Here is an 18,151-nt window from a genome sequence, read left to right as displayed (position 1 = left end):
AACAGGTCAGTCCTAAAAATAAAGCCCAGTTGTGAGGGGGCACCCTAGCCTTCCCTTTCTGGTGTTATTTATGGCTCAAAGCACACAGGCTTTGGAACCAAGACAGGCTTCTGTTTAAATCTGTGCTCCCACTAGAGTTGGCTCTGTTAGCTTGGGCAGGTCATTCTGTCCCCCTGATTCTGTTTCCTCATCTGTAAATTGAGTGGCTGAAAGGACTAAACGATAAACGTATGCATGAATGACCAACGCAGAGTCTAGCGCGCGGTGAACTCTCAGTAAATGTCGATTTCCTCCTTTTCCCACCTCAGTGGCCCCCCTGCCTCCACCCTCTTCTGGACTTCAGGAGCCTAGGAACCCTCGGCCTCTCTGGCACCTTCCCACAGAGCTTTAAGCTACCAGAAAAACAAAGAGGAAGAAACACTGCACCTTTGCCTTCTAGTGGTGAAAGAAGCCCATTGCAGGCACATGCAACGAAGTACACGTTCATACTTTATTGGTTGATGAATCAGAGGTCCGGTCTAATTTACAAATGCATATCTGAGTCATCAGCAATACAGCACTGTAACTAGAGTTTACTGCTTACTATTATTCATGATTAAATACTATAAAGCAGGATAATTAGGAGGCCTCATTACATATATCACATTTATTTGGTTTGACTGACTCCAACAGTAACTGTCCATATTTGGCCTCATGTTCATCCGTTTGTAAATGTGAAAGAGCTGATGGTTGAGAGGACTTCTTGAGCCCAGAGATATCATAACGTCCTAGATCAGAGTACGGACCAGGGCACGGTGGAGGTTGGGAAAGGTGTTGTTTTGGAGATGATTCATGAAGGACCCAAATGACTGAGGGTGAGACACACGTGTTGTTTTTCAGAAAGGCTGAAAACATGGGAGCTGGAAGGAGACTGAGTAGCTGCCAAACAAGGCATCCATAAGAGCTCCTGGGATGTCTGTCTACGTTCTGACTGGAGAGCAATGCTTTCACAGGCGGATAGGCTGGCTGAGGAGAAGTATGACTGGAGATAAGATGTGTTTGGAGGGTGGGGAGGACATGGCTCCTGGGGCGGGCCTGGTAGCAGGTGAGAGAAGGCCCACAGAGTACAGGGCGGGGAGACATTGACAGGATAGGAGAGCGTGCAGGTTGGTGGGTGTCACTCCAAGTAGCCACCTGGTGAGTTCCCCGACAGCCAGGCAGTATAAGGATGCAAAGTGGCCAGGGTCATGGTGGTCCATGAGCCAGTACTTGGGCCCAGCCAGAATCTGGGAGGCATGGAGCAGTCACACAGAAGCCCCGTTCCCCAAGAAGTGGCCAGGGTACGTTGGTGAGGACCCAGCGATAGCATCAGGAGCACCTTCCAGCCAGAAAGTAGCCTTGACTACAAGTCCTAAGCTATGTCCGGAGGTTGTGTGTCTCACAGTTGCTCATTGTATCAGGGTAATCAGCATACTTGTCAAAATGCTAACTCCTAGGCCCCGCCCCAGATCTCTGGACCTTCATGGCATGGGGAGCCATGCATGGCATGGGGGGGGGGGCTGTGCTAAGAATCTCTACTTTCAGTACCCCTCCCCCAGGCGATTCCTATGTCTATGCCTAAGGCTAATATCAGCTCTCCCTTGACCAGCAGTGGGATGATCCCAGGCAGTTGGGCAGGGCCCAGGGGCCATAGCTATGGGATAAAGGATGGGGGGAGCAGGAAGTCTGTACACTACCCACTCCACAAAGCCCAGCAGCAGCCATGCTAGTCCTGGAACCTAACAGAAGTTCTACCACGTGCTGACCAGTGGGCTCTGGCTTTTGGACCTTGATGGGATACCATGTGATTCCTGCAATACTAAAAATGACACATGCCTCAACATTTTTTTTCTTACGTAAGATTTTTGGTTTGGGTTTTGTGTTTTGTTTTTTGTTTTTAAGATGAAGTGTGAGTTGACGTACATAGAACCAGGGCTAGTCTCGTGCAAAATAGGTGAATGGTTTGTTTCTGTCCTGTTATAAGCCCACCCCAAGGTACCCATTGCCTTCATGTGGCAGTGGGTACCAGCACCTTCACCGTGGTCCCCCTTCCCACCCCACTAATGAGTACTGCATTCTCTGGCACCTTCTTCAACTACATGACCTCTGCAAAAACCTATACATGCAACGAGTAAGGAGGTGATACGTCATCTGTGATGCAATCAATTCAATGGATTAGGCAGTCTTTGAAACTACTATAAAGATTGTTTAGAAACGTAGGGAAATACTAATTAAATAGTATGTGTTATTAAGAAACCATAGGCACTAATCTCTCTGATATCGACCTTAGCAACATTTTTCTAGCTATGTCTCCTCAGGCAAGGGAAACAAAAGCAAAAATAAACTATTGGGACTACACCAAAATAAAAAGCTTTTGCACAGCAAAGAGAACAATCAACAAAACTAAAAGGCAACCTATGAAATGGTAGAAGATATTTGCAATGATATGTCCAATAAGGGGTTAATATCCAAAATATATAAAGAATTTACACAACTCAACATCAGAAAAACAAATAATCCAATCTTTAAAAAGAACCTTCATGCACTGTTGGTGGGAATATAAACTGGTGCAGCCACTGTGGAAAACAATAGGGAAGTTCCTCAAAAAGTTGAAAATAGAAACACAATATGATCCAATAATGCCACTACTGGACATTTACCCAAAGAAAACAAAAACATTTGAAAAGATATGCACCCCCGTTTGCAGCATTACTTACATCAGCCAAGATATGGAAGCAACCTAAGCGTATCGATAGATGAATGGAAAAAGAAGAGGCAGTGTATATATACAACGGAATATTAGCCATAAAAATGAATGAGAAAAAAAAAAAGAATGAGATCTTACCAACATAGATGGACCTAATGGGTGTTACGCTAAGTGAAATAAATCAGAGAAAGACAAATGCCACACAATTACACTTATAGGTGGAATCTAAGAAACAAAACAACTAGGGGCACCTGGGTGGATCAGTCGGTTAAGCGTCCGACTTCACCTCAGGTCATGATCTCACGGCTCGTGGGTTCGAGGTTAGAGCCTGGAGCCTGCTTCAGACTCTGTGTCTCCCTCTCTCTCTGCTCCTCCCCCACTTGTGCTCTGTCTCTCTCTTTCTCAAAAATAAATAAACATTAAAAAAAATGCTTAATGAAACAACTAAACAAACAGATGGGAAGAAAAGCAGGAATAAAAAAAAGAGCAGAAACAGACCCATAAATAGAACAAACTGGTAGTTGCCAGAGGGGCGGGGGGGGGGGGCGGTGAGGAGGATGGCCAAAACGGGTGAAGGGGAGTGGGAGATACAAGTTTCCAGTTACGGAGTTGAGTAAGTCACGTGGGTGAAAGGTACAGCATAGGGAATTTAGTCAATGACGTAGTAATGGTGTTGCATGGTGACAGATGGTAGTTACCCTTGTGATGAGCCTGAATAACGTATAGAGATGTCAAATCACCACGTCGTATACCTGAAACTAACGTAACGTTGCGTGTCAACTATACTTCAACAAAAAATATGTGCTATTAAGTGCAGAAAATATCAGCATAGCTACACAAATATAAAAAAACAAAACAATATGCAAAAAATAGAACTTGTGAGAGTTGTAACCATCTTTGTTTCTTTAAAACCTTTTAAACCGTGTCATCGTGTTGCTGTCACTAAAAACCACCTTGCTACTAAGTACTGTCCCTTTTCTTCTCTGAATTGCAAAATAATAGACCGTGCTCAGGATTGAGACATTTAATCACAGAACGGTATGTGACTGCTGAGTCTTCACTAACCTTGAAAGGTCAGAAAGCACCCCGGTGAAATCCATGATCGATGGGCTGGCTGGCAGCTCTGAGCCCAGCCTGTTCTCAGCAACCGGAGCCCCAGCTCCCAGCAGCTTGCTAATGGTCTCCTGCAGGGGTAGGTGAGGGAGACCAGCCCCTTAGCAGCTGTTCAAGCAGCAGTCTGGGAGAAGCTCTGCCCACCGCAGAGGGCAGATGACCCTGGGCAGGGTGGTGGGAAGCGCTGACAGTCTGACTTTTTATTTGGACTAATTCTGGTTGAGCTCTCCCATGAGTACATTCAGGCCCCATCCCAAGGTCTACTCCCAGTGGCAGATTTCCACTCTCTGCTTGTTCATAGATGGAAGGAGAAGCGGGGCTGAAAATGCGAACCTCCTTTCACAGCCTGTGAGGTGAGGGGAGCTGTGATAACACTCTATAAGTCCTCCTGGTGGAAACGCCAGGGGCTGGTCACTCCCGGGTGAACTCGCATGAAGTGGTGTTGCTATGCCAGGAAACGCAGTCAGAGAAACACTCACCTGAGAGTCAGTTTCCCCGCAGGGAGCTCAGTGAGACAGCAGAGACATCTTTTCTTGGGGAGAGAGGGCAGAAGGAGAATGCCGGTTCCCGGGATGTAATTAGAGATTCAGAGGACTTGGCTGGAGATGGGGAGCCCACGTGGTGTACACAGGGGAATTCCTGTGACCTCGAAGAGCATTAGCGCCACAGAGATGTTGGGTGCTATGGAGAAGAAAGCTGGGGGAAGGTGAAGAAAAGCATCTTTTTCCAAGGGAAACGATGGAAGATACGATGCCATTGTGAAGCTTCCCTTTACGGCCTTTGGCTCTTCTGATCCCTAGGAAGCCGGAGAATATAAACACTAGGGGCGCCTGGGTGGCTCCGTTGGTTAAGCATCTGACTTTGGCTCAGGTCATGATGTCGGGATTCGTGAGTTCAAACCCAGCATCAGGCTCTGCACTGACCGTGTGGATCCTGCTTGGGATTCTCTGTCTCCTTCTCTCTCTGCCCTTCCCCCAATTGCACTTTCTCTCCCTCTTTCTCTCAAAATAAACAAATAAACTTACAAAAAAAGAAAAGAATATAAACCCTCTATCATTGAGTTAATTCTACCCATGAGTCTTAAAAATGGTTCTGCAAAATGAAGACTAGTAAGAAGCCAAAAAGTTGCTGACTTGCAGATAAAACTTAAAAGAGTGGTCACTGAAATGAAAAATGCAAATTTCATACATAGTCTTAAGATTACATGGTCTGTTGCGGCTGCTTCCCCCTAAGCTCAGGGTCTATAATCTGGGTACTGACAGGATGCATGCAGTGGGATCAAGCTTTGGCCCTGTTAGCACCAATGGTAAAGACATAATCCAGGCATGAACAACCAAAAGAAAAGAGAGGACGTTAATACACAATGTCTTTATGCTCTCTCTATACACAATATAACTCTCAGTTCATGGCTACTAGTTTACTAAACTTTTCAGTAAACAACTCTTACTCTTGAAAAGTAAGGAACATTCAATAAATAAATACATACATACAGGGGGCACCTGGGTGGCTCGATAGGTTAAGCAGTCGACTTCGGCTCAGGTCATGATCTCACAGCCCATGAGTTCGAGCCCCACGTCAGGCTCTGTGCTGACAGCTCAGAGCCTGGAGCCTGCTTTGGATTCTGTGTCTCCCTCTCTCTCTGCCCCTTCCCTGCTGGTGGTCTCTCTCTCTCTCTTTCTCTCTCTAAAATAAATAAACATTTAAAAAATTTTTAAATACACACATACATAAATGTGAGGAATGTATTTTATACATATTTATCTTTGAAATTTCAGTTACTAATACTGATAAAGCAAATTCAAGTCAAGGCTTAACACACAATAGTTTCTAAAGAAACTTTAGTACAACATACTAAAATTTATGGGCTGCAGCTAGTACAGTACATAGAGGGAAATTTATAAATGCCTGGAGGTTCTAACCAGGCAAGAAAATAAAAGAAAGGGCATTCAGATCAGAAAGGAAGAAGTGAAGAAAAATTAGGTTCTAATTAATACTCTAAATATAAGTTTTATGGGTTCACTCATGTTCCTCAGAAAGATTTGTTGAAGTCTTAACCCCTAGACCTTAAAAGGTGATCTTATTTGGAGATACCTGGGGCTCGGTCCATTAAGCATCTGACTTCGGCTAAGGTCACGATCTCGCGGTTCGTGAGTTCGAGCCCTGCATCGGGCTCTGCCCTGACAGTGCCGATTTTTCCCCTAGAGCCTTGGGAAAGCCTGGCCCTGTTAACACCCTGATTTCTGACTCCCAGGCTCTAGAACTGAGCGAGGATAAATTTCTGTTGTTTTAAGCCCAAGTGTGTGGTAATTTGTCACATAGTCCGAGGATACTAACACTATTATATACCTTCTTCCATCAACCTGAATTCAAGGACCCCCCAAGAAAGGTGGGAACCTACTGTTGGCAGAAATACATTCAAGTTCCCTGCCACATCCCTATCCCCTCTTTGGTCAGGAGCAGACTTCTGATGCTCTATATATGGCCAAGGCCTGGGGAACCAGGGCCACCCACACTAAGCAGCTCAGAAAAGTAAGTGGATTCTCTTATCGACTCTCTGACCTCCCACGTTGTGACAGACTCTGTCTGGGTATTTACTCAATATCTGTTCCCCATTTCTTCCTCAACAAACAGAGCCCCACTGCTATTCAGGGATCTACTTGTCATAAAAGATAACCCTGTCCCCAGCACTGTTCAGGAGTGATCCTGATTAGTCCAGGTCAGTGCAGTGATCCTCTTGCTGATGACTGGTTTAGGGATGACCAAGTGAGGGGAAGCCTGCTGGAGAGCTTCTGCAAATGGTTCGTCACTCTAAGCAGTGTCCCCTTCATCCATTGTACATTCACCATGAAGGCAGGACCATAGCGGGAGGAGAGCCAAGGTCAAAGCTGAGATCCTGGGGGTGCATGAGTGTACAAGTAGGAAGACTGATTTTTCCAGGTGAGAGACAGTGGTGTCTTGGCCAGGGTGGCGACAAGTTGCTGGATTCTGGATATATTTTGAAGAGAATGGCCAAAGGATTTGGAGGCCAGGGATGTGGAGAATGAGTGAGAGAAAAAAAAAGTCAAGGAAGACTCAAAAGTTTTTAACTCGAGCACAAGAATGGTTTGGTTGCCATTCACTGAGATGGAAAAGGGCCATGGGAGGAAGAGCTTTGGTGGGGAGCAGGGGCTCAGCTTTTGGAAGTTACTAAGTGTGAGATGCCACATCTGAGCAGAGACATTGAGCAGGTGGTTAGATGTGTGTGGAGAACAGGAGAGGGGTCTGGGCTAGAGAGGCAAATGCCCATTGCCAGCATTTGGAGAGTAGTAAGGACATGGGATGGAATGAAATCACTATTGAGTGAGTCGAGAAAAGAGAAGTGGCCTGAGGCCTGAGCCAGGAGGCAGCACACAGACTGAGAAGGTACGCCTGTGTAGATAAGAAGAGAAACAACCCTCAACACAAATACGTAAGAAAAAACACGAATATATAAAGTCAATACTTCGTTTTTGTACTCAATAACTGTGAATAGCAGTAATAATAGCTTCCTACCTGCCAGGCTCTGTGCTAGGGTGTCTCTGCATATAACCGAATTTAATCCTCACAGAACCTCAGTAGGAATTTTTAAAATATTAATGAAGCAATTCCAAGGTACCATTACACAAACCAAACTCCGTAAAAATGAAACCCTGTTTAGATGGGGGCTGTGGGAGAACAGACACCCTGGAACGGGGCTGGTGGCAATCTAGCTGGAGAGGAATCTGGCGGCAGCCTGACAGGAGCTCAAAAGTCCGTACGCCTGTTGACTTTATGGCAGGAGGAAAAAGTAACTCTTAACATATGTTCATGGTAGCTCTAGCAATAACATTAGAAAAAAACAGGACAGTCAGAGAAAGACAAAAACCATAGGACTTCACTCATATGAGGACTTTAAGAGACAAAACAGATGAACATAAGGGAAGGAAAGCAAAATAATATAAAAACAGGGAGGGGGACAAAACAGAAGAGACTCATAAATATGGAGAACAAACTGAGGGTTCCTGGAGGGGTGGTGGGAGGGGGGATGGGCTAAATGGGTCAGGGCATCAAGGAACCTACTCCTGAAATCACTGTTGCACTAGATGCTAACTAATTTGGATGTAAATTTTAAAAAAATAAAAAATAATACAATAATAAAATACATATACATATATAAACTAGAAATGGAGGTGCTTGGGTGGCTGAGTTGGTTAAGCATCCAACTCTTGATTTTAGCTCAGGTCATGATCTCACAGTTTATGAGATCAATCCCGGTATCAGGCTCTGCGCTGGCAGTGCAGAGCCTGCTTGGGAGCCTCTCTCTCCCTCTCTCTCTCTCTCTGCCCCTCCCCTGCTTGCTTGCTCTCTGTCTCTCTCAAAATAAATAAAAAACAAACATAAAAAAAAATAACTAGAATTGACTTAAGTCATTGTAAAACAAACTAAGGTAAATTAACAAAAAGGAATGACCATTTAACCTTTAAAAATGACAAGTATGGGGCTGTGTTGACGTAGGTAATGTGATCTGTCTTGGTTAAGGATTGCTTCCTGTTGAGGGTGGGCTCCAGCCAGTTAGCTTAAATAAAGGAAAATGTATTGGGAGACTAGGAAGCTTTATTGAGAGGTTTATCTTTGGGATCCCAAGAATAACAACTAGACCCAAGTGTCTCGAAGACAGGGACAAGCCCTGGAAGGTCATCACCAAGCATCTGAGTGGTGACATTCTCTCCTTGACCAAACTCCAGCCAGGCTCCTCTGAGCCTGTTCTCAACCAGGCCTCAATCTTGGCCTAGAAACTCTCAAACAAACACACTAACATAGTCTCAAACAAACACACTAACATCTCGAGGCCACATCCTAGGGATGACCAGAGGCCCCACCTAAGGTGACTGCCTAAGAACTCTCAAGGCTGCCCAAGGAATATGCTGTTTGTTCCAGCCAACACCTGAAGCCAGAGCTCCTGTCTCTTAGTGTCTGTGGCAAGATAGGGATCTCACTTTGATAAGTGAGCTTTCTAACTTTGTTAGTTTTTAACGCTGGTACGTTTTCTGACAAGAGCCAGAGAAGTTGAAATGCTACATGCAAAATACACTTTTACCAAATTCTGTTCTTTCTGTAAAATTTCTTGTGCTCATAGTTTTTAAAATGCATTTCTGAACAGTGATTTAGTGGGCTCCACGGAGGTATAAAGGGTGAAATGTTCCACCCCCTGTGGGTTGTGTGTGAATAGGGACTAAGACAAGGTGTCAGATTTGGAGGAGCCAAAAGAACCAAGAGGAGGCTGCGTGGCAACTAATGTGAGGCCAGTAATTCTGTGTGGAAGGAAACTGTCCCCACCCCCCACCCCCACATTGCCAATTTCTGGTCTCCGTGGTCCTTTGTACATGACTCCTACCTACGCTCTTTCTCCATGAAACTGTTATTTTGTTAGCGGAGCCACATGAGGGGCTTGTAACAGTAAAGAAGAGGGAAGGGTGATGCAGGACTGCAGGCTGCTAAATAATGTGTTTTCATGACTTTTCTCCTCTTCCTGGAACACGGATTTCTTCTTCTCTGTGAAATTCCTGTACAACCTTCAAAGCCCAGATCAGATATTTCCCAAATGGAGTTATCTCTAATCCGCTAATCGGGATTAGTCCCTGTGCCCCGTCTTCCTAGGCAAGTTTGATCCTTCTACTACAGAATTTTATGTATGGTTTTATAATTCATTGTGTACACATCTGCCTTTCCTCAAGGTCAGGGACTATGCTTCATTATCTTTGGCTCCCTGGTGTCAGTGCAGTTCTTGGCAAATCCAAAGTGCTCAGTAAGTGCTTGGTGATTAATTGAATTCCTTGTGTATATTCCTTTGTTCATTTATTCCTTATAGATTCCTCAATTGGCTTCGAGGAAATCAATATCAGGACTAGTTTAGATTGGTCTTTCCAGATCAATCTGGTCTTTCCAGATCGATGCAGCACCTCTCAGCTGGAGGCACAGAGGCATGGGGGGGGGCTCCCTTTCATGTTTCCTGAGGAGAGACTTCAAAGCAAGGCAGGATGCAGAAGATGTGATGTTACTTAGCAGTTAGAGAAAAAGGAGATCAGATGCCTGCTCTTATGTGACCTTCCTTCCCTACACAGCTGCATTATTCCCTCCTTTCCAAATCGAGTCCTGCTCTACAACCAGATGGAAGAGGTGGAACCAGAAGAAGGATTCATACATTTTCCTGTCGTGGGTTGAGATGAAAACATTCATGCATCAGTTTCCTATTGCTGCTATAACAAAGTATAAAACTTTGGTGGCTTAAAACAACACAAAATGATTTTATAATCATTATCTAGTTCAAGGGGTTAGATGTCTAAAATGAGTTCTACAGGGCTAAGATCAAGGTCTGCACGGCGGTTTTCTTCTGGAGGCTCTCAAAGAGGATTCATTGCCTTTCCAACTTTTAGAGGCTACCTTCAGTCCTTGGCCCACATCACACTGTCTTTTTCCCTCTGCTTCCATCATCCTATCGTGTTCTACCCATTGGATCCCGTACCGCCCTCTTACAAGGACTCTTGGGATTGCATCGGGCCCACCCAGATAATCCAGAAGCATTTCCCCAGCTCAAGCTCCTGAACTTAATCACACTTGCAGAGTCCGTCTGCCCTTTTGTCTGTCACGTAAAGCAACACCACTTCCATGGATTAGGGTGTGGACATCTCAGGGGCCCATTAGTCAACCTGTTACAACCCGCTGAAGGTGAGACTTCACCATTACAAAATCCTGCCTGTCCACAAAGCCCTTACCTGACACTTCTCACCTCCTTAACCATTATAGCAAATCAAGGACACAGTGGACTCTCTGATGGCATATGTAATTTAACAGTGCTGGGAAATAATTGTAGGACTCAAACCAGCCCAAGGGAAACATAACAGCTTCAGAGCTAAGTGCCTCTGCTGAAAGCAAGCATGCATACATTTAGGGTTCACAGTATGTTTTTGAGAGAGACAGAGAGAGAATGAGTAGGAGAGGGGCAGACGAAGAGGGAGAAAGAGAATCCCAAACAGGCTCCCCGCCCAGCATAGAGCCGGACACGGGGCTCAATCCCACAACCCTGGGATCATGACCTGAGCTGAAATCAAGAGTCAGACGTTAAACAACTGAGCCACCCAGGCACCCCTGAATACATTTGAAAATATATATATACTGCTAACTTTCCACGCATTAAAGGATACATGAGAATGAAAGACCTAGCATTTGAGTTCCCCTGCATCAACAGAATTGGATTAATGAAATAATAGGAAATAATTTTAACAGTGATACATGACATGAGTTCACACCATGAAGGAATGGGATGTAGTACATACAATTGCTCATACATCATATCCCCTGCAGAAGTAAGAGAGCACATTGCAATGTGAAGGTTGTCAGAGTCCAGAGTGATGTCCTGTCAGGCCCGTGCAGCTGTCACACAGCAGCCCCACCTTTGGGGGCAGGGGAGAGACAGTGAGCTCCATCCCATGGCATCACCCCATCTGCCACTCTGGTCTCTTCATGCCAAGCAGACCTGCTTTCTTCTCCAGGAAGCACCTACCCTGCTTGGCTCACAGCTGGGACCACCTGCTCATTTGGACAGTGTTTCAGGTCTATTTCCTTGTTTTGTTCCATCTCCATCTCCCAGAGCAGACCTGGCTTCCCCCCTGCAGTGCGGTTCCCAGTCAAGGAAGATGGAGTCATGTGTCCCATGGCTCCCCCTAAATAAAGCATCGTGGCTTCAGCCATCTGTGCTAGAAACGGTGGTGTGCTTGCTTCTCTAACCAGCCAGGGTCCTGGTATGTAGTATCTGGCACCACTCACCGATGCACATCCACGGCCTGACGGATGACCACACAACTGCCTCAAGCATAACACCTTTTAAAGAATCGGAGAGCTCTAGGGGCGCCTGGGTAGCTCTGTCTGCTAAGCAACAGACTCTTGGTTTTGGCTCAGATCATGATCTCTCGTGAGTTCGAGCCCCACGTGAGGCTCTGCACTGACAGTGAGGAATTTGCTTGGGATTCTCTCTCTCCCTCTCTGTCTGCCTTTCCCCTGCTTGTGCTCTCTCTCTCTCAAAATAAATAAATAAACTTAAAAAATAAAAAAAAAAAAGAATGGAAGAGCCCTAAAAAATAAGAGGATCTGTGTAAAGAACACTAGCTTCCTCCCCGCGAACAACTGTATGTGCGTGTAATTAACAGTCACGCTCCCTAGCAGGGCAGCTGCCAAGACTCCTGGTTTATCTAACAGCAGGCATCCTGCTCCCCCATTTTCGGATGCAGGGGTCCACGTCGCGGTCCGGCCTGCGGCAGAAGTGCCGAGCAAGCTCCTCAGCTGGGCTCTGCCTCACCTTGCTCCTCCCCTCAATGGACGCTGCATTTTTGTCTCTGCCTGTTCTTACCAGGCCAGCCTGGTCCTGCCTGCTGTTCATCCTGGTATGTCTGCCGCACTCCAGCCTGGCATGGCTCAGAGGCTATTGGCTCTCAGCCAGGTCTCGTCCATCTGTCTCTCCTGAGCTCGCAAGATAGACAACAGGACCCACCACCCCATACCATGCAGGGAATGGGAACACATGGGACGCAGAAACGGCCATCGCCAGCTCCACTGGGGAAGCGTACGTGCTTACTGCTCCGTCTTGTCTGGCAGCCCAACCTTGCCGGGTCTGAATCTCGGGTCACCACACAGCAGCTTTGTGATTTGAATCTCTCAGGGCCTCAGTTTCCTCACACATACCATAGGGATGATACGGTAAAACCCCACCAGAAGGTGACGAGTAGGTCACAAAGAGGTCAAGCTTGTAAAACGCAAGGGCACAATTCCGAGAAAGTAATGAAATACTTGGATTCCGGGGTCCTGGAGACATGAGCTAAGTCCTTTCCAGTCTCAGCCGTGGTTTGGTGCCATCTGAGTACTGTTTACTCTGGTTTAAATATTGATGGGGACAGAGATGGGTCCTGCAGCTGTCTGGCTAAAGTTCCCAGGACAGGAGCAATAATTCCAGGAATGTCCTCATCAGCTGGCGCCCAGAGTGTCTTTTGGACCCAGGGAAATTTGGCTGGGAGAACACTGAAGACACAGAGACTCACTCTCTGCCTCCCCATTTCCCCGGAGGGAGTTGTGGCCCTTCCCACAGGGGCAGGTCGGAAGAACTGTAGCTCATCCGTTTGAAAGAAGAGCCTGGGGTAAGGTCAGGACCCAGGAGAAAAACAATTATGCGACACCTGAATTTGCTCTATTATAGAGTTTTACTTTAACGCCTATCCCATTAGTGTTGTTGTGAACATGCCAGAGTGCTTGGCATGCGGCATTTGCTCAATAAATCATGCATTCATCCCCCAAATGCTTATTAAACACCTACTATGTCCCGGCACTATACTGGATCCTAGGACTATGGCAATAAATAAGAAAAATGCATATTGTTCTTGCCCTTGAAAGCTTATAATTTAGCAGAAATAACAGCTTGGAGCCATGCCTTGGAAGCTATGAAGGTATTATCATATTTCTTCTAAAATATCCTCTTTTCCTAAACATTTTTTAAAAGTTAATATCTTATATGTATATTTTGGAAGAGAATATTCCATCCTCCTCCGTAAAGGAGTGGTTCTCAACAGGGGTCAGTTTTGTGCCCAGGGGACATCTGGCAAAGTCTGAAGCCATTTTCTGATGTTTGTTGTCATAACCTGGGGGTGAGGGGCGTGCTACTGGCACGTAGTGGGTGGAGGTCAGGGTTGCTGAGCTACAATGCACAGGACACCCCCCAGCACAGACTAGCTGACCCGAAACTTCAATATGCCAATGTTGAGAAACCAGGGTCTAGAGGGGACCTGCTTAGTCCACGATCAGTTATTTTGGGCCATAAAGGGAGAGAAACACATTTCATCCTTCCAAGTCTTAGAAAAACTAGCCCTTCTGTTCCAGGCTCTATGACACTTGCCCGTGTTAGAGAAGGTTCTTAGGGTTTTTCAATCCAGAAGCATAAGCCTCTCAGGGACAGAAAGAATGGACCCGGGAATCTGTTTACAGGGCACTCAGCACTATAACTATATTCTGTGTGTTATATTTGACTGATTCTCTTACAGAAATGAGTTTTCTGGGGCACCCGGGTGGCTCAGTTGGTTGAGCATCGACTCTTAGTTTCAGCTCAGGTCATGGTCTCAGGATCGTGGGACTGAGGCCCACGTCTGCATGGAGCCAGCTTGGGATTCTCTCTCCCTCTCTCTCTCTCTCTCCCTCTGCCCCTCTCCCCTGCTCCTGTGCACACACTCTCTCTAAAATAAAAATAAAATAATTAAGTTTTCAAACAAATATTCCTGGAAAAGGCCTTGTCTTTTTTACCCTTTGAACACCCCACCAAGATATGCAAATTATCCAAATTACCTCAAGGGCACTGAACCCAACTTTTCAGTTCATTTGACTTTCTTTCTTTTTCAAAGTGTTTTAAAAGCTTGTCTGGGCATACTTAATCCAATTTGGTCTTTAAGGCAGCCCAGACTTCTAGAGTGACTGGTTTTTGATCTGGTAGTTTTCTCATATCTGTGCAGCAAAGCAATGCAATTCTGGACAAAGCAGAGGATAAGGAAGAGTGAGGCAAAATAACAGGAAGCCAGAAGGAGAGGGAGAGATGAAGGAAGGAGCGAGAGCAAGAGTGGGTCACACACACACACACACACACACACACAGAGAGAGAGAGAGAGAGAGGGGAGAAAAACCAAAGAACTAAGGGGTTAACAAGCCCAGAAAGAATGGAGATGGCCAATCTTAACCTTCTCAGCTTCAAAAAGCCCTAGATCCCATCAACTGATGAATGGATAAAGAAATTGTGGTTTATATACACAATGGAGTACTACATGGCAATGAGAAAGAATGAAATATGGCCCTTTGTAGCAATGTGGATGGAACTGGAGAGTGTTATGCTAAGTGAAATAAGCCTTACAGAGAAACAGATACCATATGTTTTCACTCTTATGTGGATCCTGAGAAACTTAACAGAAACCCATGGGGGAGGGGAAGGAAAAAAAAAAAGAGGTTAGAGTGGAAGAGAGCCAAAGCATAAGAGACTTAAAAACTGAGAACAAACTGAGGGTTGATGGGGGGTGGGAGGGAGGGGAGGGTGGGTGATGGGTATTGAGGAGGGCACCTTTTGGGATGAGCACTGGGTGTTGTATGGAAACCAATTTGACAATAAACTTCATATATTGAAAAAAAAAAAAAAAAAGCCCTAGATCCTCACCTCAGCTTGCTCCTTTGCCTTCTGAAGTGCTTTCCGGAAGCACTGTGTTGGGTTCTAGCCTACTTCCCTCTCCTCCGGTTTTCGGGTACAGGTGGGAGCTCCTGACTCGTTCACAGCTGGGCTCTGCAGCAGAATCCTGTGTTGAAACAGCATATGCATCGGGAAGGGAAGAAGGATGCACACATGAAATGCAAGACTGTCTTGCCATTTCCATTCACCTTATCCTAGCGGATTATCAGTACTGTTATTGATAAAGCCTGAATAGCCACGAGTGAGTACCACGCATGTCCCCACTCCTCTGGTTAGATGATGATTCAAACTATGATGTGAACCCTTTGAACTCTGTATTTCATGTCCCATACGCTGAACAAGCTACGTACCTTTTCTAAGAAATGAGATTTGATTTTATAACGTGCAAACATGTGATCTAAAACGTGCCGAGCATTTTTTCCAATGCAGTGTTTTGCTTGGAACTTGTCACAGATGTGCTGTTACAGATTCTTTGATAAAACAATTTATCTGGGCTTACTTGCAGATGTTATGCCTCTATCACACAGCCATCCATGACAGCCAGTGACAAATTGATAAGAATTATTTGTAATGCTTGTGGCTAACAGAATTGTGTGTTCTATGAAGCATCATTCCTCACTTTAAACATTTGTGTTACTGGCTGGTGCTAGGTGTGCTATGGTACCTCCTTGATGTAAACAAGAATTTAGCAAAAGCTTCCTGAGACTGTATTTCATGGCTTAAACTTGCCCTTGACATATTAGTCTTCAGTAATGACACTCAACCCCAAAGCTTACTGGTACAAGCACATGTCTTGACCAAAGTATCTTTCTCCCCTTGAGTTTTTCTAACTTTGGTTTTGAATTCACCTCTTAGGGACTCAGTGAGGGTTTCTTCGGGTTTCCTTACAGCATGATATTTAACAAACTCCCCACATGCCTCGCACATGTGCTCAGTAAACGTTTGCTAGATGGAAGAACAGGAGGACTTTGCAAGGTAGGTTATCAATATATGATGTGACTGCCTGTCAAGTTGCACTGTCCCGAGGGCCATTCCTTGTCCCACGTCTCCCATCCAGGCATTTCCAGGAGCAAGAGATCTCTCATCAGGCCAGCTTCCTTCCAGTTCTAAATGCCAGCACTATGCTAGAAAGGGAAGCACTTCCTGGGCAGCCCAGACATTCCTCAATCCACCAGCATGTCTCTTCTGTTCACATTTGTCTCCAGGCCCATCCCATGAAAGCCCAAGCCAGGGAGAGGAATGGAAATGATGAGGCCTGAAAAGTCTTCACTCTTTGTTCTTCTGACGGGTGATGGGATAATTAGTCCCAATGAGATGCGGCCTCTCCCAGACTATATTTAGTCTAATTGTAGAGCTTCTTTCCCCTGGAGGAGCCTGGGATTCCTCCAGGAGATCATAATGCCAGAAAAGGAGCAAAATCAAGCAGGCGGCCACGGTCATGGTGGGGCCTGCCCTCCCTTTCTCAGAAGGGAGGCAGCGGTGGGCTTGGGTCCAGGATTCAGGAAATGGGGTTCCGCTCCAACTCTGCTACCGACTAGCTGTGTGACTGAGGACCTTTTATCCCCTCAAAGCCTCAGATTTTCACATGTTACATAAGCATGATAATCCCTACCTAACAGGAGAGTAGTGAGGATGAAATGTGTTATGTTTTGTAAAGCACTTCATAAACTGTAGGTGTGTGATACAAATGTAGGTGTGTCGCCGTAAGTAGTAGAAGTGCCTGGATTTCCCCCTTCACAAAGGGCCAGTGCCCACTGAACACTGACATGGGAGGCTCTGTCCTACTTATGAAGTAAGCGTGCCATCATCTTCTCACCCTTCTTCCCCTCCAGGACCACAGCATCCCAATCCTCAACTCACGGTTGGTGCTCAGTAAATATTTGATTGCTAATAATACTATTTACAATTAAAATTTTAAACTAGAGAAGTATTGACTCAACACTAGAGATAACTGTATATTTAGTTGCCTAAATATACATTTTGCAAATAAATTGAGGAGAGGTGAATACTTTTTTCATTCCCAAGTACACTGAAAGCAGTACATAATACTGGTACGCCTTTGTTTATCCCTTCAGCTGTACCGTTTTAAATTTGATAATTTTAATATAATTTGACATCAAATGAAATATAATTTGAAGTCAGACCACTTACTGAACTCTTCCTTCTCTTGATGGCGCTTCAAAAACACTTCCTTCCCCTTGTTTTTCCATCTGTCCTATTTCCTCAGTTCTTGAAAGTAAAAGAAGAGAACTTTAAAATTGCATCTAAAGAATTCTCTATGATTCAACATACATGTACATATGCAGAGCTGAGAAAGACATTTGAAATCTATGGAGTTTTTTCTCCAACTCACCTGGTGGTAAATCTCCTATTCCAATACACGCACAGATTTGCTGTACTCGATACCCTGGATCTCAGTGTTTTGAACTTTTTATTCAACCTTATGAGCACCTGCAATCCATAATTATTGGGTAATAATGTACTTTCCCTTCCAGGTAGCTCATCCTCTTCCCCCAACCCCCCACCCCCACCCATCCTGCCAACCTCAGACAATGAGACTGAAGCTTATTGCCCGAGGGAAGAGAAAGATGAACTCTGGCTAAAACAAAGAAATTATGGCTTGGCTTTGCACTTCAAGTTAGACTTTTTAAAAGTTCACAGTGAGACAATAGTCTTGAAAGCCAGAATTTTTTGAAAAATAAAGAGGTATTTCTCAGAAATTCTAAACTAGGTTTTCTACATAAAAAGAAACAATGCCTTTTAGAGAAGTGACCATAGAATAAGCCACAGAGAGCACAGATTCCTGCCACATATGGAGGAGGAAATCCTTCCACCAGAGTGGGAACGAGCTGGGAATGAGAAACAGAAAGGCAGGGTCTCATCTTGCCTCACCTGAGTGTCAAAACTGCACAGTAGCGAAACACTAGGTAGTATGGGAGAGGTTAAGAATATCAAGACTGGAGGGGCACCTGAGTGGCTCAGTTGGTTAAGAATATCAAGACTGGTGTCCTGATTCCCCACTGAGTGTGAGGATACTGATTACCTCTCTCAGA

General features: G+C 45.2%; 1 long non-coding RNA gene across 1 annotated transcript; it reads right to left on the bottom strand.

Annotated features, from left to right (window-relative positions):
• Window positions 1-3,241: 3,241 nt before the first annotated feature.
• Window positions 3,242-17,579, bottom strand: LOC128311297 (uncharacterized). Its single transcript, XR_008289632.1, has 4 exons — window positions 17,452-17,579; window positions 17,250-17,327; window positions 15,069-15,204; window positions 3,242-4,370 (listed from the first exon to the last, which is right to left on the bottom strand). It is a non-coding gene; the product is annotated as an uncharacterized LOC128311297 (long non-coding RNA).
• Between the last annotated feature and the right edge of the window lie 572 nt (window positions 17,580-18,151).

This window comes from Acinonyx jubatus, chromosome A3, assembly GCF_027475565.1.
Source record: "Acinonyx jubatus isolate Ajub_Pintada_27869175 chromosome A3, VMU_Ajub_asm_v1.0, whole genome shotgun sequence".
Lineage (NCBI taxonomy): Eukaryota > Metazoa > Chordata > Mammalia > Carnivora > Felidae > Acinonyx > Acinonyx jubatus.
The sequence above is the reverse complement of the archived record's forward strand: the minus strand, read 5'-3'. Positions and strand labels throughout refer to the sequence as shown.